Below are 24,417 nucleotides of genomic sequence, written 5' to 3' on the forward strand. Positions count from 1 at the left end.
TTATACAAATTTTGATGCTATAAAATAATACTCTTTCTCAACTTCCTTTTATTTCTGTATAAAATATGATTTTTTTCAATAACAAAAGCTCTATCAAAATATGTTTCCCATGAGTGAAGAAGAGATTCTAAAATATGGTTTTGGAGACACCTGGATAGCTCAGTTGGTTAAGTGTCTGATTCTTGATCTCAGCTCAGGTCATGTCATGAGTTCAAGCCCTGTGTTGGAGCTATTCTCCAGCACGGAGCATACTTAAAAAAAATTTAATAAAATACCATACATTCATACATATGATTATGGAATCTCACAATCAAATCTTGGATAAAGAGTGAGCTCTTATCACTTAATATATTTAGTTACTTTTTGCTTTTGTAAGGATCAATTTCAATGCCTTCATATCTGTAAGCTTTATTTCTAATCATTGCAATTTGTGAGAATTCAAAATTTGAAAAATTTTTTAATGCTCCATCTATCAGTTGCTTTGATTACAGACTTACAGCTGATTCTAAACAAAATGCAACCAAAATTTAGAGGACTTGTTTACAGAAAGCACATTACCATTGCAGGATTCTTTGGTTGATTTACAAAGTAATAGTTCAAAAAGAGAATTTTTTTTTTTTTAAAGATTCACTTATTTATTTATTTTGGAGAGAGAGAGAGAGAGAGCATGCACACATGGCAGAAGGGACTGAGGGAGAGGGAGAGAGAATCTCAATCAGACTACCGGTTGAGCACCCGATGCTGAGCTCCATCTCATCACCTTGAGATAATGACCTGAGTCGAAACCAAGAGTTGGGTGCTCAACTGACTGAGCCCCCGAGATGTCCCTCAAAAAGACACTTCTAAACTCTGATGTCAGGCATTAATGTAAGAAAGAATTCATTGTTACACTGAAATAATTTTTATATTCAATATTTAATAGTCCAGTTGCTTTGTGTAAATATAAAAAGATATTTCTATTATGGTCAGTATGGTACCACAAGCTTTTGCATGCAGTTGTGAACTATGGGCACACCAGAATCAATCCCTAGAATATATCTGCTCCAAAGTTCCTTTGTTTAGTAGCAACACTATGTTGAATCATGACACTGTGTTCTACCACAGTTGTTTTCATATTAGTACTACATACACAAAAATTTTACCTTCTGTGTTGAATTTTGGTGGATTCGCAATAGTGTGCACTATGAAGTGACATATTTCAGTATTTCCAGAATGAACCACTAAAAACTTTATTATATTCCATGAAATAAATTAAATAACCAATTATTGGAATTAACTTAATTGCTTTTTTATTTGGAATATTGAATACTACTGACAAAAAACAGGCATTAATGTTTGCAAAAATCTTTTGTTAATGAAATCATCACATTAGCAGTCATCACTTCACTTTTTGTACATGTAAAAGAAAATCTAGAATAAAAATGGAGAAAATTAATTTACAAGAACAGCCATTTGATCTAAATGAAAAGTCATGCCTCATAGAATGAAATGCACATACGTTTGTAGCTGCACATGTGAAATGACCATCTTTGGGCGTGGTCCTTTTAAATTCACTATTAAATTTTCAATAGATGTTGATGTGCTTTCAACATACAGGAGTCTTCTGGTTTTGGCCCTTATGGCAGATACTAATGTCAACAAACATTTTGTGCAATTAAAATTCTGTGTTAATGTCAACAAACACATGTCACCAACTGTTTTCTGAGAAATTTTGAACTTAATTTTGAACGTGCATTTTTACTTTTGAGTTCATTGTTACCAGGTCATTGAAAAATAAAAATGCTTTATCAAACAAACAATAAATAATTTAAAAATGATTTATATGCTTTAAGGTAGGACTATTCAGGGTACATTCTTTTATATATTTCTTGTTATCTAACTCAGGATTTCTCACCGACACCATTTGGGGACTTGGCAACCTTGTGCTACTTGTAACTACAAGTATTGCCATGGCATGGGCAATAGATCGACTGGCTGGTGCATCAGACCTGGTAAGGTTGGTCTCCTGGGCCCAGAAGGAATTAATTATCCCCATCTGCTCCTGTCAGCCAGTAAATGCCATGTTACCCTGTAGCAAGGTGGTAGTTAGACTGTATCACAAAAAGGTGAGGCCAAAAGGGAAGGGTTACCACTGCTGCCTTTCAGACTTAACCAAGTGTTAAAGTACAATTGTTGTTTGTGCCTGTGGCTTAAATACAGGAGCTGCAACAGAGGCAGATACTTGAAGTACAAAGCAAGAACTCTATCACACCCCTTCCAACTTATTTTGAAGCAAAGATCAGTAATATTGCCTCGTTTTAAAAAATGAAAAAAATCTGGAACAAATGGTAACCAGACAATACACCAGGACAGCAGGTGTAAAAAAGGTATGTCCTAGGGAAACAAGTACTAATGGGTCACCTTAGTTATAAGGAGCAAAGAAATGGGGCTATAGACAGAGGGAGATATAAGGTCAAAGGGATGTGTTTGTCACTTGTTTTTAAGATAGAAGAAACTAAGAAATGCTCTGAATGTTATAGGGTATGGGTTAAAAGGCTTATAATGTAAACTGGAACCTTCAAAAGGAACTTTTCTGGAAGAGACCATCCTTGAGCTAGTTTTGACTAGACTAGTATTGAGGAGAAAGGTTTGGGGATGGCTCATCATGATGGAGGGACCAGCATAATAAAGACAGGTTAAATAAAGTGAAACTCTAAGAATAGAAGCAAATTTCTTTTTTTTTTTTTTTTAAGATTTTATTTATTTATTCATGATAGTCACACAGAGAGAGACAGAGAGGCAGAGACACAGGCAGAGGGAGAAGCAGGCTCCATGCACCGGGAGCCCGATGTGGGATTTAATCCCGGGTCTCCAGGATCGCGCCCCGGGCCAAAGGCAGGCGCCAAACCGCTGCGCCACCCAGGGATCCCTAGAAGCAAATTTCTTAGGAGAATATATATAAAGGAATAGAGAAATGAATCAAGGAAAGAATCCTAAGAAATGAAGAGATAGGATGAGAAAAAGCAGCTAGACAGAGAAAGGTCAAAGTCAGAAGAGCACAGGGTCATTAAAGCCAAAGGAAGAATTTTGAATGTGAGTGAATGTCCCACAGAATCAAGTGCAAAAGAAGACCAGTAACGTTAGATTTGATCATTGAGAGGTCACCTGGCAACTTTCAGAGAGGCAGGGTAGAGGCAGCAGCAGCAGTGATGGAGGTCATTGCCGGCTGGCAATGTTGTTACCTGCAGTGGACAGGACACTGTCTGAGACAGAAGAGCAAAACACAAGGAGAAAAGAAAGCTTCCATCAGAAAGGGGCACATGGTCCCAGATGGTGTCATGGTGTGTGTTTATGTTTCGGGAAGGGATTAAGTAGAATTGGTCGGGTTCGAGGAAAAGGAAAGATGTTAATAGAGGAAGGCCCCATAGGAACCCCGTCTGGTTCTTATCAACCAGAAAGGATGACAGGAGCAGATGAAGAGGGGCTGTTTTTGAACTGATGACCAAAAATTACAATATGTACTTAGAAGTTTATTTCACTAAGACCATGGGAGCTGCTGAATGCCCCTGATCACTAGACCTTTTGGTAGAAAAACAGTTTTCCCTCTCAACATTAGCATATTATCGCCTAGCAATTCACAGTTTATTTTATTTATTTATTTTTTAAAGATATTATTTATTTATTCAAGAAAGATACACACAGAGAGACAGAGACATAGGCAGAGGGAGAAGTAGACTACCTGCGGGGAGCCGGACGCAGAACTCATCCCAGGACCCCGGGATTAGGACCTGAGCCAAAGGCAGACCCTCAACCACTGAGCCACCCAGGTGTCCTGCAATTCACAGTCTAACCGTGGGTTTTTAACAATGCAGTATAGTAAATTCAAGTTATGCTTAACATTTATAACTTTCACCAGTACTTGTAGACAAAAGCACATCTGGGGACATAGTGTTTAATGCTATCTATAATTGAATACTGACTGGTCCACTGCTAACTGTGTGACCTTGAGGAAACAAATTAATTTCTCTGTACCTCAGTTTTCTTACATACAAAATGGGAATAAAAATAATACCTCATAAGGTGGCTTTGAGAATAAAATGAGTTAACAGATGGCAGCTCTTAGACTAGGGAGGGTGTAGAGTTAGTTAGGACTCAGATAGTATTACTCCAAGGTCTCCACAGCAGTGGTGGTGGTGGTGGGTGGGGGGTCTTGGCCACATCCCTCACAGATACTCCTTTTTTTTTAAAAAAAAAAGATTTTATTTATTCATTCATGAGAGACACAGAGAGGCAGAGACAGGCAGAGGGAGAAGCAGGCTCCCTGTGGGGAGCCTGATTGGGGACTTGATCCCCAGACCTCAGGATCAATAGCTGACCCAAGGGCAGATGCTCAACCACTGAGCCACCCAGGCGCCCTCCTCACCCTCCTCACAGATACTCTTTATGCTTTATAGTTTCTGAATATCTTGGGCTCATTATAGAAACTTGCAAGGCTTTAAGCATTCAAAACCAATCCAAATGTCACTATACTTTGAAAGCTCTATTAGCCATGCAAATGTGAAGCTGCCAGTACTGTAAATAATTACAATAAAGAAAGTAATTACATCCACTAACTGGTACTTTGCAGGCCATTCAGGTTTCCAGAAGTTGACTTTGATGAGTTAGTAAAACAAAAGGAAAGAAAGACAGAATAATCTGTTTCTGAGTATATAGAATTTTGCTAATCTTGTTTATCTGAAGTCCAAGTCAATACTCCTACAGTTTAAATAGCAGTAAGAATGACTACCATTTATTGATACTTCCCAAGTGTCGGGATCCCTGCTAATCTTTTCATAAACATTATCTCATCTGACCTTTAATGAAATCCAAAATGATAGATATTATTATTTCTGATAGACAAATGAGGAAATAGAAAATTGTAAGCTTTAAATAACATGTCTAAATTCACATGTCTAGGAAGTAGGTAGAGGTTCTATCTGAAGCCACTTAGGAGTCCTATTTTTAACACCAGGCTTCTAAACCACCGCATTGAGCAGCTCCCATGGTCTTGGTATTCGTTCTGCATTTGGACGGCTTCTGTAGTTGGTTTGCAGACGGGCTACACTTGGAGTCATCTTTTATCCAATACAAATCTTAAAAATGGGTGTAAGTGTGTATCTATATATGGAATATAAACATACAGTACCCCCAAATCCTTTATTTTTGTGAATGCAAAGGACATTAACTTCTCTTCCTTGTTCTCATTTCCCTCCTCCTCTTTATGCCTCCTCTTCTAATTCCTCCTCCTCCTTCTCCACAAAAGACTAGAGAAGCATGAAGACTGACTATCACCCTGGTTGCAGAGATTGACCTGACCACATGGAAAGGAATAACTTCTGAACCCAGAGATGCTCTCAGTTCCCCTGTTGTCCTCCTGCTTTGCTTAGCATTCGTATTTACAATGCATCTTTCTTCTGAAGATCTAAAGGCTCTGAAACTCATGTTATTGTCATAGGGCTGTGACTCAAATATATGCAAATTTAAATTTAAATTTAAAAAGAGAATGATTAATTTAGAGGAAGCCTTGCTTACTTGGTGCTGACTTGCTTCTTTTTCCTGTGTTGAGCATGAATTTTCTGAATCAGCAAGTGTATCCCTCTGCAGTGGAATGGTGACCCAGCATCTCTCTTTGTTGAATCAGAGGGTGCTGTATATTCGCATTTCCTTTGGGTTGACTGTCTACATGAAGCTCTGTCATACGTACTTTTTATTCATGCAACGCATCAGGTAACCAGCAGCAGCAAAGGTTAACTCCTAGGGATGCCAGCAGGACTTCTTATTCAGAGGAAATGGTTTGTGATAAAGAATCATCTGCAGCTAAAGGCTTTTATTCCCCTTCCAAGCTTGTTTTCACGTTTAAATATTGCTTATATGGAAAAAAGCCAGTGATATTTTGAGTGTGTGTGCATTATTTTTTAAGTCGAGGTGATTCTAATATGATCAGCAGAAATCATGAATGACTAATTTGGGCTCTGCTTGTTACAAAAACATCTGTGTGATTTCTTTTTCTGATAAGTACATTTGATTGAGGGTATTCCAGAAAATTCTGCTTTTCACATTTTAATACTCTTGGGAAATATTTATTTATGCTTATTGTGTGCACAGCTCTGTACTAGACACTGGGAAGGGAGGTTATTGGAAGGAGAGAGGAATGAGACATCCAGAAAGCCGCAACAGACTCAGCCCTCAGAAGGGCTTATTATCTGGAGGAGGAGGCATCGCATATACACACCGGACAGCCGGGAAAATGATTGGCCTCTTTTGTTGACTATGTGATGTGAGATCTCCAGTTTCCAAACCGGGACCTTAAAGTTGGAATTACTGCTGCTAATACATCTGGTTCTAGCAATGGCCTTTCAGATCTTTTGATTTCAAATATTCATGCAAACATCACACTTCATTAATCAGCCCATGCTGGATTAATAATATCCAAGTTAACTGGAAGTAATAGAAAATATGAAGAAGAGGGGGAAACATTCTCCAAATTTAAATCTCTTTTATTTTCTAGCTTTAGTGCTAACTTAATGTGCTTTCTGTTCTGAGCAACACTTTCCTAACTTTTGTCTTTCCTGTTCGTCCCTACCCCAATCATAAAACTACTGAGTAGCTCTTTAAAAATAACCATTACCCAGGGGAAGAAAAAAAAAATGAAAGGATGGTGTTAAAGTCTTTTCACTGTGAAGGAGAAGGGAAGAACGTTCTAGGGGAATGCTAAATACATTTTCATAGAATATTAGGCTCAGGAAGCCTCTCAGAGATTGAGTTGAATATTCCTCCAGCAGAAAGTTCCGGTTTTCCAATCTCTGACTTGCTCAAGTAGTTCCAAAGGCTTCACGTGCTTCAGATGACTTCGAGATGACTCCTTTGTGTGTCCCACTCACAAGGATTAGTCAGAGTTTTCTCCTTTGCAGGTGACAGAAAGCTGATTCAGTGTAGCTGATGCAAAAATAGGAATCTTTTGCTCTAGGTAAGTGGGTAGACATAGCTGAACCCAGGAATTTGTGGGCTGTCATTAATGATCTTGTCTCCTTTCTCTGTGTGGGTTCAATATCAGGCATCCTCTTCTCATGTTGTGGCAATGATAGCTACTAGCAGCGATCAACTTATATTATCCTTTTACCTAGGGATTATAGTGAAAAGCCCAAGCCTCTTTCTTTCTTTCTTTCCTTTCCTTTTTTTTTTTTTTAAAGATGTTTTATTTATTTATTCGTGAGAGACACACACACACAGAGAGAGAGAGAGAGAGAGGCAGAGACATAGGGCAGAGGGAGAAGAAGCAGGCTCCCTGGAGGAAGCCTGATGCAGGAACTTAATCCCAGGACCCTGGGATCATGACCTGAGCCAAAGGCAGATGATCAACCACTGAGCCACCCAGGTGCTCCTGAAGCCTCTTTCCTCAAAGAATTTTGGGGTAAAAAAAAAAAATCTCAACAAGAGCACTGATTGGGCCAGCTTGGATCACATGTCTACTCCTGAAACTGAGGGGTACAGCCTCTCCCACTCAAACTGTGTGGATTTAAGATGGGGCAGGGTGATTTCCCAAGAATTCTTAGGTATCTAAACATGTATCTGTGTACTATAAACCTATAATTCAGCCTGTTCCAAACATAATTCTTTACCTCTTTTTCCTAAATCAGCTCCTCCATCTTTAGTCTAGTCTCAGAGAATGATGGCACTGTGTTTTACCAAGTTGGCTACACCAGAAAACTCAGAAACATCCTAGACTTTCCCTTTCTTTGAAGCCCTGTAACCAATCACTGCATCTCTTCATTTTGAAGGTAATATTTCTCAAACCTGTCGACTTCTATCCAATCTGATTCTATAATCCATTATCTCTGGATTTCTTCTGTAAGCTCCCTGACTGGTCTCTGTGCTTTCACTCTAAAGGAATACTCTACAGTCTAAACACATTTCTCAGTGGCAACACAGAGTGAACTTATAATGTCGAATTCTGATCATTTTAGAGCCCAGTTTAAATTACTTCAATAGCTTTCATTGCCCTCAGGATAAACACAAAACTCTTGACAGGATTGAAAAGGTCTGTCATGATTGGACCATTGTGAATACCAGTGCCATAGAATAAAAATGTATTTTGGGGGTCAATTTTGCTTGCTGGTCATTAAAGACTTTCTTTTTATAATAATGGACTTAGCATGAAGCAGAATGCAAAATTCAAATAATTTGAAGATAAAATACTTAGGGTAGATGTGCAGCACTGGTGAAATCTGGCTCTCCTCTCCAGGTATGCAATTGGATTACCCTTCTTGGCCCTTCAAGGTTGGATGTCTAATTCTAGGTAAGAATTTGTGAGTAGATTATTTAATTGCTGATGGGAGGCCTTCTAGACCTCTCTTTCCTTTTGACAAAATGATTTGTAATATTTCAGATAGTAGCTTCTTCATCCACTTATATCTTGATGTCAGAATGATGTTAAGAAGATTCTTCAGTCAGCTTGTGATATAGGTGAAGTGGGAGTAAGAAGCAAACCTTCTTGTTTGTTTGTTTATTTATTTATTTATTTATTTATTTATTTATTTCTTATTGGTGTTCAATTTGCCAACATATAGAATAACACCCAGTGCTCATCCCAACCTTCCTGTTTTAAATGAATGTTAGGGATATTTGTGACTACCGCACAACATAGCCTGTTTGTCCTGCCTGAGGCAGTAAGTCCTGTCTGCTCCAACTCCACAGGGGTAATTTTTCTTACTTTTCTGCTGTTAGAAATTCAGGTGCAGTTTGAAATGTACTGCTTTATGGCATCTAGCCTAATGCCTTATGTATACTAGATGCTCAGCAGGGAGTCTGCTTCTCCCTCTGCCCTTACCCCTGCTTGTGCTTGATCTCTCTCTCTCTGTCTCCAAAAGATAAATAAAATCTTAAAAAAAAATCTTGAAGGTTTAACTTGTGATCTTTTTTGAAGTTAAGAGAATATATTTTTTGGCTTTTCTATATAATGATCATAGAGAAGTAATTATTGAATTGATCTGTGACACATTTTATTTCTATTTTTTCCTTCACAAAGGGTGAATGCTATTTTTGGAAAACATATAATCATAATTCTAACACATGTCCCAGTACTATTTATTTATTTATTTTTATTATTTTTTTTAGAAAGGGAGAGAGATAGAGAGGTGGGTGAGTGGGTGAGGGGCAGACATAGAGGGGAGAAAGAATCTTAAGCAGGCTCTGTACTGGGTGTGGAGGCTGATCCAGTGCTTGAACTCATGACCATGAGATCATGAGCTGAGCCAAAAATCAAGAGTTGGACACTTAACGGACTAAGTCACCCAGGTGCTCCATCCTTTACTATTTAGAAGTCATATACTAGAGCCTTCTTCTGAGTTTATTTGATAAATACCTGAGGAATTTTTAGGACAATTAAATGTATTTTCTTCATCATGATAAAAATGTGATGCTCTCAACTCTGTAAGAAACACACAAAAGTAACTCTCTGTGGATGTGTGTGTTACACATATATTACAATGTCTGTTTTTGAAGTTAATCTTTTCTTGAACAGGCTTAAGAGAGGTCTCAGTGAATGCTTGTAAAGTTGAGTCAGTGTTGAGAGCAGTAAAAAACAAGGAATGAGCAGATTTCAACAAGATAGTCCTTTATTGCTATAAAAGTACACTATGCCCACCCCACCCTAAAAGTCATTGCAATAGGCAGCTATGGGTCTCATAAAGAACTAAAAACATTTACGTTGAACTGCAGCAAACCCTGCGATTAGCAATGCTGAGAAAGGTCCTCAGATTTCCTAGGGTTGGCCAAATTCTCTTTTGATCTAGGTAAAGATTGTTTTCCTGTTTAGGTATATGTGTTTATCTCCAAATGTTGCATATCCTCTACTGATTTTGCTTGCTGGTCATTGTTTCATTCATTCATGGAGCACAAATTCAAGTTTTTAAAGCTAGGTATTTCCACAACTCTAAGTATGACAAGAATTTCTAACCTGGGGTAAAGTGTAAACTCTGTTAAGGTATTCATGTATGTATTTCCCATACTGTTTAAATAGTCACATTTTTATAAATGCTTTTGGAAAGAATTTGCAGTTACAAAGGTAAGTTTATATAGAAACATATTTTGCTTTACCTTCAAATTCAACTTTTATGTACAGTTTTGATTACAGGTATGTCTGTGATGAGGAATTTGATTCAGGAGAAAATGTCCATTTTTATATATTTGCAGTGTTATTCAATAGATTCAACTACTACTTTCTTCAAGAAGCCTTTTGTGTTTCATCATATCCAAATTCTAATTAATCAGAGAAATTTTATATACACACTGCCTTTTTATCTCTTTTTATTTCCTTCCACATATATACATACCTAGTCCATGTTACAGAGTGGAAATGATTTAAACCTAACTGTGTAAGTGGTAAATTATATATGTATTAAGAGATTTTCATACTCGTATCTTTTCAGAAAACTTTCAGATTTTCTCAAATGTTTAAATCATCTATCTTTTGTGGTATAGTAAGCCTAAATATAATAAGTATCTCTTTCATCAGAAAGGTATTATAAAGCCCTCTAAAGACAGGGACTGCATGTTTTTCAACTTATCTGTTTCATAGACTCTAATATAGAAATTTCAAACACTTTCATAAATATAGTTTTCATTAAATTATTTCACTTTTTTTTCTCATGAAGCTCATATAGGTGACATGGAATTTGCTAATTTTGAAATTAAACTGTTGTGCATTCTATCTCACAAAGCTGGGATAAAAAAATTGAACTTTTATTATCTTAAATCTCATAACACTTCTATTTTCTTTTATTTTTATATTTTTTTATTTTTATAAATTTATTTTCCATTAGTGTTCAATTTGCTGACATATAGAATAACACCCAGTGCTCATCCCGTCAAGTGCCCACCTCAGTGCCTGTCACCCAGTCACCCCATCCCCCCACCCACCTCCCCTTCCACCACCCCTAGTTCATTTCCCAGAGTTAGGAGTCTTTCATGTTCTGTCTCCCTTTCTGATATTTCCCACTCATTTTTTCTCCTTTCCCCTTTATTCCCTTTCACTATTTTTTATATTCCCGAAATGAATGAGACCATATAATGTTTGTCCTTCTCCAACTGACTTATTTCACTCAACATAATACCCTCCAGTTCCATCCACGTCGAAGCAAATGGTGGGTATTTGTCATTTCTAATAGCTGAGTAATATTCCATTGTATACATAGCCACATCTTCTTTATCCATTCATCTTTCGATGGACGTGGAGGCTCCTTCCGCAATGTGGCTATTGTGGACATTGCTGCTATAAACATCGGGGTGCAGGTGTCCCAGCGTTTCACTGCATCCGTATCTTTGGGGTTAATCCCCAGCAGTGCAATTGCTGGGTCGTAGGGCAGATCTATTTTTAACTCTTTGAGGAACCTCCACACAGTTTTCCAGAGTGGCTGTACCAGTTCACATTCCCACCAACAGTGCAGGAGGGTTCCCCTTTCTCTACATCCTCTCCAACATTTGATAAAACTTCTATTTTCATTGATAGTGTCATCATTATTATAGAGAACCTGAGGTGCTGCTGCTCATAGAGTGTAGAATTTAATCAATGGTGTGCATGGGAGTGGGTAGGTGCAGGTGGCTCACCTTGGATGCAGGCAATGGGCAGTTGCAATGTTTGTGGAGAGCTGAAAAATAACTTCAAGCCAACTAAATGTCAGTATGCTCTTATTAGGACCACGCATTGCGTTACTAAACAATGCCAGTGATCACGACTCCTCTCCATCAGGTTGCACGGTTTCAAAGCCTTTCTCTCTTGTCCTCTCAGTATGCCAATGCTTTGGACCACAATTTTTTCAAGTTAAGTTGCTCATTATTTCATAAAGTTTAGTTATTTCAAAACTCTAATATTTTATAAAAAGATTTTTTCAGACCCTTGAGTAATATATATTTTCAAAGAATTCAGTCATCTCCAGGCAAGGAGCAATTTTGTTTTCATTTGGTCATGATAAAGCAGTCATTGACTAGGACTCTGGGCTCAAAAAATTGAGTTTTTCTTTGGCTAGAGGCAGGGTGGGAAGTGGGGGGAGTAGACAAGTGGGCGACCTCTCAAAACCTCATCTAGCCCTACGTATTCTAAAAGAACTTTTTTGGTGTCTTTCTTATTCCCTGCCATGATCTTCTCTTCTATCTGCCTTACTGTAAATGTGGGCAACTGTACCTGGCAATTAAAGATAAGCAAGGGGAGCTGGCTAGAATTGAGAAACTGTCCACAAAGAATACATGCTTGAGTAATTAAGATATCAATACATCATTTTTATAGTTCTCGTAATGTGTTTACCTAGGACATCACCACAAATTATTCACAGCATGTGATTTCACTTCATCAAAAACATTAAGGGAACAATCATAATAATGCTCTTTTGCTCTCACAATTCCTCGATTATCTATTATTATAACTTTTAATATTCTAACAAGTATGTATGAAAACTTAAAGCAACAAGGTAACTGGAATTCATTTACACTGCATCTGTTTAGAAAGGTAGTATTTTGCGATAAAAAAAAAGAATTGACTCTAGATCCACTTTTTTTTTTAAGATACACCATTTATTAATTGCATGGTAACTTTCAACATGCCAGTTAACCCCTTACAGCCCACATTTTCTGTTCTAAAAAACAGAGAACATAGTAGCTAACATATCCCTCCTCTGGGGTTGTTATGAAAACAAGGGACACAATGTATGTGAAATGACGTTGAAAACTTGAAAGCAAACTCAAGAGTCTACAGGAGCCAGCAGACAACACAAATGTGTGAATCAGACTCCATGTAATAATAAGGGCTCTGTGGTGTATGGCTGGGCTGGAGACTATGACCCATGGCTAAAGCCATTCAACTGTAATTATTTATTTTGTAAAATGTATCAATCAAACAAAGCAGTTTGAGTATCACTGTTTGTAATCTAACTCAAAAAGTGAATACAAATGTAAGGGGCATATTTATAGGGAGGTGTAGCATAACTTAACTCCTATAATAAAAGAAAAATAATTAGCTCTTGAATATGTTTATATATCAGCAGAAAGAATTTAGATGAAATGAGAGGGAAAATTTCCCAAATACTTCCAAAGTATATTATTTATGTATCAGCTTGGAAGACAAATATGGCGAACTGAACTGTCCAAAGTTCAGAGTGATGTCCCATTCTTGGTGGACAGGTTAGAGCTGCCTTGACTCTTGCTGATAAGCTCAGCTATTTTCCTTCCCATGTACAGTTCTGTGTTGGGTGTAAAGATTCAAAGAATTGACTGAAACAAACAAACAAACAAACAAACAAACAAACAAAAAACTGTGGGTGAAAATGAAAACATCATGTGTAAAGATAAGGGAGAACAAAATTGGAGAGGAAGAGGACAGATAAAGTGATGGCAGAAAATATGATTAATACTTCAGTTACATCGTAGTTACTTTGGGGGGGGGGTTGGAATAATTTGAGCAAAAACCAGTAACTAAAGATGCAATAAAGAAAAGTTTTTCAGCTAAAAATAAATATGAGTATAGAAATTAAAATCTTTTACAGCATTCTATACACATGATGCAAAAGAGGTGATAACCTAAAAACTCTTGTAACATTTAAAATAATCATTTTTAAACTAAGTAAAATCATTATGTAATCAAAATGCAAAATATACAGAATTGTTTATGGAGGAAAGTCTGTATCCCATCTCTGTCTCTTGTCTTTTTTATATAAATGGTGGCATTCTATACATAATTTTTTCTGTGCCTTTATGTTTTTCTTTTATTTAATGGTATATACAAAAGACTGTTCTATATCTTCTAATTAATGAACTTTTCCCTTCTTTTTCTTCTTTTTTCCAATTACTATAAAATGGGCTTTTATCTTTCCTGAAAAATAGTACTGCCAGCTCAAAGTCAATAACCCTAATCCATGTGTTCAGAACTTTTAGTCCCTCTTAATTGTAAGCGGACAATCAAGGATTACTACATATTTTTAAAAAAGATTTATTTATTTATCTATTTTAGAGAGAGGGGGTGGAGCGACAGAGGGATAGAATCTTTAAGTAGACTCCCTAATGAATGCGGAGCCTGATTCAAAGCTTGAGCCCATGACCCATGAGATCATGACCTGCCTGAACTCGAACCAACAGTGGGTAGCTCCACTGACTGAGTCACCTGGCGCCCCTGACATGAGAGAAAGAGATCAGACAAATAGAGCAATAGAAAAAAGCAACTTTGAGAAAATGAGATTATTCATCAAGAAGAAAACTTTCAAAAATATATAACACTTATAACCTTAGGAAGATAAAGGAAGTGTGCATCCAAGAAACAATAACTGCGTGACATAGAAATGGAACATTCAGAGAACAAAAGGGGTTATTAGATATTATAAATATGTTAATAGAAATGAAAATCTCTCTAAGTATTGGAAAATAAACTCGAGCTTATAGTCTAGAACAAAAGACAAAGATTTGGAAAACAGAGAAACAAAAATAAGAAAAAAATGATATAGCACCATCTCAGAAAAACCAATATCTGAATAGTAAAAGTTACAGAAATAGAAAACAGAAAACCCAGAAAAGATGAGATCATTAATGATATGATTCAAGAAAATTTCCTACAATTCTGTTTCCCCAATCAAGAGTTTCTATCAATGGGTGAAAATAGGTCCATAACAAGATTTTTAGGAGCATTGCCTGAATTATGAACCAACTGAGAAATAAGGCAACAGAGGGCAGGGGGAATAGCAAAATTATCTTCATTACTGAAAAAGTCTAACCTGAAGAACATAACTGTATTGATTTCCCTAGGCTGATGTAACATAGTATCACAAATTGAGCGACCTAAAATAACAGAAATTTATGATCTCACAGTTCTAGAGGCTGGAAGTCTGAAATCAAGTTGTTAAGCAAGGCCACACTAAGAATCCTTCCTCACCTCTTCTAGTTTCTGGTGTTTGTTGATAGTCTTTGGCATTCCTAGGCTTATAGATGCATTACTCCACTCTCTGTCTGCATTGTCACATGGCCATCTCTCCCTGTGTGTCTTTCTTCATCTCTTATAAGGTCATCAGTTATCCTGGGTTCAGTACCATGCAAATAACTCTTATAAGGTCATATTAATGGAACCTGAGGGTTAGGACTTCAAAATATCTTTTGGGGATACAAAATTCAACCCATAATAATGTTAGGATGAGAGCCAAATGGACCAGCTACTGAAACTTAAAATATAACAGACTCACTTTTATAGTCATGGTGCTCTATTTTAGGATGGGACTTTCCACTCAAGTAAAACTTATGGCATGGAGAGCAGAGAGGAGCTCTCACTCCCTGCAGTAAGTTAACTCTCAAGAAGAAAAAGCAGAGCTAAGCATGCCCAGTTTTTTCATAATAGATTAGCTTAAGCCACTCTTCCTTTCCAGGGAGATGTTAGTAAAGAGAGAAGAGTGACAAGTGTGTCTGGGTGATTCAGTTGGCTAAGCACCCAACTCTTGATTTTGGCTCAGGTCATGATGTCAGAGTTGTGGAGTCTGCTTAAAATTCTCTCTCCTTCTACCCCATCCCCACCCCTCTCCCTGTCTAAAAAAAAAAAAAAAAAAAAAGTGGTGAGTGACAGGAGAGTTTCCTGTAAGGAAACATTAGGAGTGGAGTGGGGGAAAGCCTTTCCTCAACACAAACATAAAGAAATAAATTTGAAAAGAAAATCCATAAAATGTAAAAAAATAATAATAATAATTTCATAATAATAATGTAACTCTGAAACTCCAAATTATATTAACAAGACTAGACATTCAGGGATAAATTTCTCATCTTGTATGGGTACACTCAAAGTTAACATCATTCTTGACTTTGAAAACCAGGGAAATATTATATGTTATATATTACATATTATATATTATAAAATATATGTATTTCTTAAAACCAAAATGTAATCATTATAAGCATTAGAACATTGGACATATACCTTCTAAAAAAAACTCTAGAGAAGATAAAAGTAAACAAAACACAGTTCATATATTATAGAATAAAAACAAAACATCCAAGATGAAGCACGGAAGCATAAAAGTTTTTACAAATAAGATTTTAAAAGATTAAACATACTTGTTTTAACAGTAAATAAAAACAACATAAAGACTCCGTTAGGTGTCCAAGATATTCAGTTAATTAAATCATAAAATAATAACGGTCAAAAGCTGATCAACAAGTATAACAAAAAAGGAAGCAAGGATAACAATATTTTACATAACAAATACATTCTTAAGATTAAATTTATATTGCTGAATAACAACAGAGAAAGTTATATGAAAAGAAACTTGACAAATAAGAGGAAAAATTGACAGAAACAATAACAATCTCTCAATCTCTCCAGAACCTTCTTCCTGCCCCTAGTCTCAGGTAAGGCATACAGGATATGAATAATGAATTAATGAGGATGAATTGATAATTAAATAGTAACTAAACTAAACTATAAATCTTTTCAAGTGTTGATGGGATATTTCCAGAATTTGATCAGATATGCATACAGAAAATGCCCTAAGAAATGAACCACATTCTCTGACTGCAAGATAAAACACCAGAAATAAATAAAATTTAAAACAAAATCAAATCTGTTCCAAATATTGAAAAATGTCTCTCAAATCACCTGCTCATTCAAATTATTGAGTTAAAAATAATCCATATGAACCTTTTGGGGAAAATTGGATGGTGCCAAATTCCTACTCTGGCACAAATCCATAGTCCTACATTACATGCAAGAATAAAGGGAACTATATTAAGCATTCAACTCAAGGCAGGAGAAAAAGAACTATGAACTAAAACTAAAGAAACAAAGTCAAAATACTCTAGAGAAGATTATAATTTTGACACTGAACATATCTAGTTACTAAAAATAATTACGTCTACAACTCAGTGGGATCAACCAGCAATTTTATTTACTATTCCTCTTAATTCTACTCCTATTTTATAAGATGCTGTTGGGTGCACTCTAGGAGTGTTTACTTACAAGATGGGTTCCAGAGCAATTGGAGAAAGGGCAAATGAGAAAACATGCAAAGTAGTAAATGTGGGCAGGCCAATTCCAATTCTGGATAAGAGAGTTGTTTAGGTTTTCTTGATGTCTTAAAAAAAAGTATTTGTGGACAGCCCAGGTGGCTCAGCGGTTTAGTGCCGCCTTCAGCCCAGGGCCTGATCCTGGAGACCTGGGTTGAGTCCCACGTCGGCCTCCCTGCATGGAGCCTGCTTCTCCCTCTGTCTGTGTCTCTGACTCTCTCTCTCTCTCTCTGTGTCTCTCATGAATAAATAAATAAAACCTTTAAAAAAAAGTATTTGCAAATGACAAACCCTGCACATTTAAAAGAAAAAAAAAAAGAGGCAATTTCCTTTCAGAGGTAGATGGAGCCATTTGTGGGGTAGATAATATCATTTCTGGTGGCTAGTAGAATACCTGATACAGGAAATCTGTTCATTGCTGAAGGGTGTGCTTCCCCCTGCCCCCAGCTTTATTGAGATATAGTTGACAAAATTGTATACATTTAGTGTGTACACCATGATGATTTGATATGTATACATTGAAAAATATACATCATTATCAAGTTAATACATCCATCACCACACATTGTTATTTATCTTTCTCTCTTTTATTTATTTATTTTTTTTGTAGTAAGAATGCTTAGGATTTACTCTCTTAGCAAATTTCAAGTATACAATATGGTATTGTTCACCAAGTCACCATGCTGTACATTCAGTCCTTAGAATTTTCTTATCTTATAATTAAAAGTTGGTATCTTGGGACGTCTGGGTGGCTCAGCAGTTGAGCATCGGCCTTTGGCTCAGATCGTCATCCCGGGGTCCTGAGATCCAGTCCTGCTTGGTCTCCCTGCATGGAGCCTGCTTCTCCCTCTGCTTGTGTCTCTGCCTCTCTCTCTGTGTATCTCATGAATAAATAAATAAAATCTTAAAAAAAAAATATTGAAATTCTAAAATCAAGAAAACTGAGAAGACTTGTAGACAAGAGTTTTTACGTTTATATTCCTGGTGATTAGCACTCTGAATCTGTGCTATAATTAATTGTTGAATGAAGCATCTTTAGTGTATCTACATTTATTATTCCTTAAACGAAGGAATAAATGAAAAGTATGGAGAATAGTCTAGTTACATAAAGAACTAGGAAAAAGTTCCTTGGGAAGGAGTGATCTTTCTGAGATGATAACAATTTTCCATATTTTTATCTGGCTGGTGGTTATAGATTATATACATAAGTAAAAATTTCTTGATCTGCCCACTAAACGTTTGTACCTTTTACTGTATATAAATTATACCTCAAAAGCCAAAACTAAAACCAAACAGATTAAAAGAGCTTATTCTTTGGAACGTTTGACCAATTCTTGCTGCTTGTTTCTTTTCTCCTGTTAAGCAAACCACTTAAATTTGATTCAGTTTTGGTGTGGAATACAGAGTACCTTTGTGAAATTTGTTAATACAGTTGTCTATTTCCAAATAGTACATAACTGTTACTGCTGGCAGTTCTGACAGTAAGTGCAGGGTAAATATTTAAGACCATGCTCACTTTTTCAACTTTACAAATTATTTTCTATACAACACATACTATCAAGATATGTGTTGAAAATGGAAGACTTATCTAATCAATTTTCTAGACACTTTGTTTTATTTAAACTTTTATAATTCGCTTAATGCTAGCTATCTTCTTGAGTCACAGCCGTGAGTAAAGTATAAAGAGCACAAATGAAGGCTGTTCAAGTGATTTGAACAGGGTGATAAGTTTTTCTCTAGAGATGGCCACTTTAGTCCCTTTCTCAAATGAGTGTACACCTAAACTTAAGTTCATTTTCTCTGGGGCCCCTGGCTGGCTCAGTCGGTGGAGCATGTCTCTCGATTGAGGGGTGGTGTGTGCGAGCCCCATGTCAGGCATGGAGCTTACTTAAAAAAAAAGAGAAAGAAAAGAAATCCATATTCTGAAAATGATGTAACAAATTCACAATTTCAGATAGCTCAGATTTTTCACCTATTTCTAGCAAGTGAGGTCCAGTTACCATTTGTTGACATTCGTGTAATCTCAGAAGCATTTTTCCCATAGTCAAGTTGGGTTTCAAAGGTCACATTTATCAAGTCTTAGAAATTGACAAGCATTTTGAGTGGGAGATGTGTGTAACTGTCTGTGGCCTTGACTCAGCCTTTTGGTATGGTGTTTTCATTTGAATACAGGGGCCTGATTGAGTTGTACCAGCACAGAATCGTCTGCTGAGATTGTTGTTTAACTATGGATGTGATCCTACTGAAAGGTAAATTTTCTAACCTTTGAATGGTATGTTGGGTAGAGCAGGAGGACAGGAATAGCACGAAATAATTTCTTTTTTAAGATTTTATTATTTATTCATGAGAGAGAGAAAGAGGCAGAGACACAGGCAGAGGGAGAAGCAGGCTCCACGCAGGGAGCCCGACGTGAGACTCCTATCCCGGGATCTCCAGGATCAGGCCCTGGGCTGAAGGTGGCACTAAACCACTGAGCCACCCAAGCTGCCCCTAATTTCTTAAAAATTAAGTAACAAAAACAATCTTTAAATATTTAACCATTTCCCCCCATATTTAGGACTCATTTATCCAGTAAGTATAAAAAGAAAACCTATAAGTTTATCACCTCAAATTGTGAACAAAATATTTGCAGGACAGCTAAACACATGTGAATTGAATTGTGGCATTAATGTACAACTTTATGAGTGGAAAAGGATTTTTCTTTCAAGAAATTTAATGCACTTCAGGCCCAAAGTGGTCACCCTTAACCCTTTACTAACTCATTTGTTCTACCTTGCTCAAAACTCAGCTGTACTACATTTCTTACCATACGAATCTATTTGAATAACCTCAGTTGATAGTTTTTTAAATTCTCCAAATAGATAAATTTTAATTAATTCATTATTTTTTCTTTACAGATCCATTACTGGGCCGAGATGCCCTCTCAAAGCAGAAAGTAGTCAAACTGATTCTATCAAGTATGTTAAGATATTTCTACCTGGGGAAAGCTGTTGCAGTAGACTTCCAAGAACCGTCAGATTCTAAGATTTTAGTCCTGGGTACTGTTTAGGGCTAAAATAACCAACCAAGACTCTTGCCTGAGTATCTTCCAGGTATTTCACTTCTTTTATCTCTAATCCTCTAAACAATGTGGTAAGGTTGGTGTTATTATCCCTGTGTTACAAATGAGGTCATGGACACTCAGAGAGGTTCATTTAACTGGTGAGTTGTTTATCTGAAATGCAGAACTAGGTCAGTCTCATTCCAGCATTTATACTCTTTTCATTGAACTTGCCCTGGGTGCTGGAAAGATTCTGGGAAAGCACAGTGGTGTGGAGGGATATATCTTTCCATTACTGTGTTATCCTCTTTGATGACATAGTTTATCACATGGTTAAAACAAAAAGCAAGACCAGCCTGTGTCTAAGGACTTCCTCTCTCCTCACCTGGAAGCTGTTCCTACGTGTCCTCTCGTGGCCTATGATCTAACGAGGCTCCCATATGTTCCGACGGTGATATCTCAGTTTCTAGTGTCACTGGCTTTCTGAGCAGCAACCAGAGTCAGGAAATAGTCAAAGTGCATTGAAATGTCTGTGGGTAAGTGGGATTCTGTGGAATATGAAGGGACCATATACCTTCAGACACTAATCCAGGCAGCACCATCCTGTACTTCTCTAATGAGCTTGACCCATGCCTTCTTTGTCTATATATGTCCAAATGCCTCATCAATCCTGCATGTGTGTTAGTTGGGATTGCTCTGTTTTCTGCCTCATGAATGGGAGTGATTGGCCTCAGTAGATGACTGATTATCATAACCCAACTTTTCGCTGGCAAGAATACTGGACTTGAGGGTGCCACAGTTCCACGGTTCTAATTCTCTCTCCTTTGTGTTGGCAAACAGATAATGCAGGATGCAAACAAATAAACCCAGTCAACAAATGCACAAACAAAAGAACCCATTGACCATGGAAACAACTCATGATATTGCAAAAAAAAAAAAAAAAAAAAAAGTATTTATTTTTGAACAGTACAGAGAGAACACATGGCCAGCCTATGTTTGAATCTGTATTTTCCCTTTATTGTTTTATAACCTTGGGTAAGTCACTTAACCTCTTTGAGTCTTTGTTCTTTATTTGTTAAGAGGGGATAATAATTTTGACCTTATAAGGTTGTTATGAGGAAAAAGGAAATCTGTGCAGACATGCACCTAACTCAAGGTATGGCAGTGAACCCTTGGTAGACATCCCTGGCTTCTCTTTCTCCCCCTCCCTCCTGGGTCTACTGGCTTCTCTAGGCAAAGGTTGTTTTAGAAGGTGAAAGGACCCTTTCTTCCCATTCATTTAGAGGCATCAAATAGCCTTTGTCTTTTAAGAATCTTGAATTGTTTATTTTGTATGAGCTTTTAAAAATAGCTTAGTTAGCAATTCAGGAAACACAATTACAAAAGGATAATCTAGACTCAACAATGATTGTAGTGGAAAAAAGAATGAAATGAAAAACAAAAGAGAAAGAAACAAGGAGAGTGGCGTATACATTATTTACAAACAGGAACACTTTCTACGCACAAATTCCAGGCACCTCATTATTTTGTAAACTATATATTCTTCTCAAGTATGGGGCAGTTTAAGTTAATGATGTGATCCATTCATCCTGCCATGTTTTATTTATGTTTTCTTCAACAGTGAAATGAATAGTCAGAAACAATGCCCTGCTTATTCTGTGAACAAGAAGAGGAAAGGGAAGTGTGTGTGTGTGTGTGTGTATGCATGTATGTGTGTATGCATGTGTGTGTGTGTGTGTGTCTGTGTTTCTCCCCGTGATTTACGACTCAGGATGATTTAAACCAATTCTACCACAGGTTTATTTTTTAAAACCTCTTAATAATGTTTAGAAATGGAGCCTAATACTGAGGACAGCAAATGGCAAAAACTCTGCAGACCTCTCTGTTGAAGACCAACCCTGTTTCTCTCCTGCTTCAGTCTGATTACCTCTGGGGAATGTGCTGTTCCTTGGAACGAGTCAGCCCTGCACAAAATAAGAGAGGTTGAAAAGTTTAGGACGTGGAAAATATGTGGAATTTGCTCTTGAATAGTGATTTGTATTTTTCTTTTGCAATAAATATGACCAATGACCCAGATAGGAGGATGGTAATTACTTAATGAATCAAGCTTCAGCAATGTAAAAATGCTTCATAATAAAAATGAAAGCAGTAATAGTAGGAAACCAAGTGAAGTAAACAAGTACAACGCTCCTTGTATTTGTAGATGTACATTTACAAATTCCAAAGTGATGACTGTGGAAAGGATTAATCTCATGACACTGGCACTGTCTACTTCCATTGTTGAATTGGTTCTTTTGAATTTGTGAACAGATAATGTTCTGTGTTGAATTTCTTCACCTACCTGGGAATCAGTTAGCTGGGACGATGTGTCACTCACTTAGGACTGTGATGTAGCAGCCCACGGCACTGACAATCATTTACCTGTACATGAGTCCCCAAACTCTAACAGGCTCAGGTTTTTCAAAGTAAATCATTTCCAAGTCTGTTACAGCCTGTGTAGAAATTGCTTTTTGCTCAGTTATGTACTTAAAATCTGCTGTCCATGTGAAGCTGTCCTTTACTACCTACCATTCCCTTAATTTGTGAAGTGGGATATGCTTCCAAACCTTAAAGAGGAAAAGAAACTGTTTTTATAAAGGGGTGGATGAAGGGGAGGAGTCAAAGCTGTGAATGCACAAATTCTGGCCAGTGCAGAGCCAGATATTCACGGAGCCATTTTTGCCTTTTGAAAGGAAAGTTGGCAGCTCTTTACCTTAAGTACATGGTACCACTAGGTTAGCGGGTTTGGGAAAGTCCCAGTCTTTCTTGTAAGACAAAGGATTGAATTAGATGATATTTAAGAGCATTTCCAGCCCTAAGACACAGTGGGAGCAAAATAACATTTTCGAGGTCAAGAAAATCTTTTAGAGAAAAGTAGAAAGCTCCTTAGATGTTAAAAAAACAACAATAGGCTTGAGCAGCTTTACTTTCCTCCCTGTTCTACGTCTGAGTGGATTGTAGTAGGTAAATTAATCTGAGTTACTTGATGCTGTATCTATGGTTGTTGCTTTCTCTAGACCAATGTTTCTCAAGTATTAGCATAAGAATCACCTGAGATGGGGCCCCTGGGTGGCTCAGTGGACTAAGCCTAAGCATCTGCCTTCTGTTCTGGTCATGATCTCAGGGTCCTGAGAGCCCCATGTCAAGCTCCTGTTTGGTGGAGACTCTGCTTCTCGCTCTCCCTCTGCCTCTACCCACACCTTGTGCGCGCGCTCTCTCTCTCTCTCTTATGAGAGACACACAGAGAGAGGCAGACATAGGCAGAGAGAGAAGCAGAGTCCCCATGGGGAACCTGATGTGGGACTCAATCCCAAGACCTCAGATCATGACCTTAGCCAAAGGCAGATGCTCAACCATTGAGCTTCCCAGGTACCCCAAATAAATAAAATATTTATAAAAAAAATCACCAGAGAAGCTGTTAAAAACATAGTTGTATCTCGAGAAATTGGTTCAGTAGATCGAGGGAAAAGCCCATGAATCCGCATTTTAAAGACATTCCAGGACATTCTAATCCAGTAATCACTAAAAGTTACAGTATCCTCAAGAGAGAGGGGATGTTTTCCTGGGAGATGTTGGGAGTTATCCAGCTAGTGGGAGCAAGGGGTATGTTGTAGTCGTCTATCTCTGCTTAGGAAAACTTGGGTACTAGTGTTGGAGCTAGGGGAATGTATAGTATTCCTCATGTGGGTTGAGGTTGAATCATTTCCAGAAGGCTAATGGTTCCATTCAACTAAAAGCAACAAATAAGAAACCTACTGAAAAAAACACTATTTGAGAAGAAAACAGTTCTAGCATCCAAGCGATTAGTAGAAAGTAAGGGAATTAAAGAAGTATAATGATAAGAAAGAATTCTTATCAAGTTTCTAAAATGTGCCAGGTACTTTATATACATTTTTTCTTTTAATCCTTACAACAATTTATAGCAAAGAATTAGTCCTATTTCACAAATAAAGAACCCTAGACTGATAGACCCAGTAATTCTCAACCTGACAGCATATTAGAATCACCTGGGGGGAGAGGGGGGAACTTTGAAAAATTATCTGTGCCTGGCCCACACCCCCAAAATTTCCAGTGTCATTGGCCAGGCACTGATACCTTTATAAATGCCATGGAAATGTTGATATGCAACGAGGGGTCAGCATCACTGATATTAGCCCAGGTTAATAGTATTAAAATGATTCCTAAAGGAGCACTCACAATGGACCTCCTTCGACCTATTCTGAGCCTCCTTCGACCAATTCATCACTCCAGCCCAAACCTCCAAGGTAAGATTGTTGAATGAAAATCTGACTTCATTAAAA

At 37.3% G+C, this 24,417-nt stretch overlaps 2 long non-coding RNA genes across 3 annotated transcripts; both read left to right on the plus strand.

Annotated features, from left to right (window-relative positions):
• Positions 1 to 1,948: 1,948 nt before the first annotated feature.
• Positions 1,949 to 7,244, plus strand: LOC111091641. Its single transcript, XR_005376030.1, has 3 exons — positions 1,949 to 1,991; positions 2,200 to 2,366; positions 5,282 to 7,244. It is a non-coding gene; the product is annotated as an uncharacterized LOC111091641 (long non-coding RNA).
• Positions 7,245 to 7,365: 121 nt separating this feature from the next.
• On the plus strand, positions 7,366 to 22,153 carry LOC111091641. 2 transcript variants are annotated; one of them, XR_005376032.1, is made up of 4 exons: positions 7,366 to 7,796; positions 8,261 to 8,314; positions 19,210 to 19,286; positions 19,935 to 22,153. It is a non-coding gene; the product is annotated as an uncharacterized LOC111091641 (long non-coding RNA). The 2 variants fall into 2 exon arrangements; XR_005376031.1 differs by having other exon boundaries at positions 7,366 to 8,314.
• The last annotated feature ends 2,264 nt before the right edge of the window (positions 22,154 to 24,417 follow it).

The sequence above is a fragment of the Canis lupus genome, chromosome 22 (genome assembly GCF_011100685.1).
Source record: "Canis lupus familiaris isolate Mischka breed German Shepherd chromosome 22, alternate assembly UU_Cfam_GSD_1.0, whole genome shotgun sequence".
Taxonomy (NCBI): domain Eukaryota; kingdom Metazoa; phylum Chordata; class Mammalia; order Carnivora; family Canidae; genus Canis; species Canis lupus.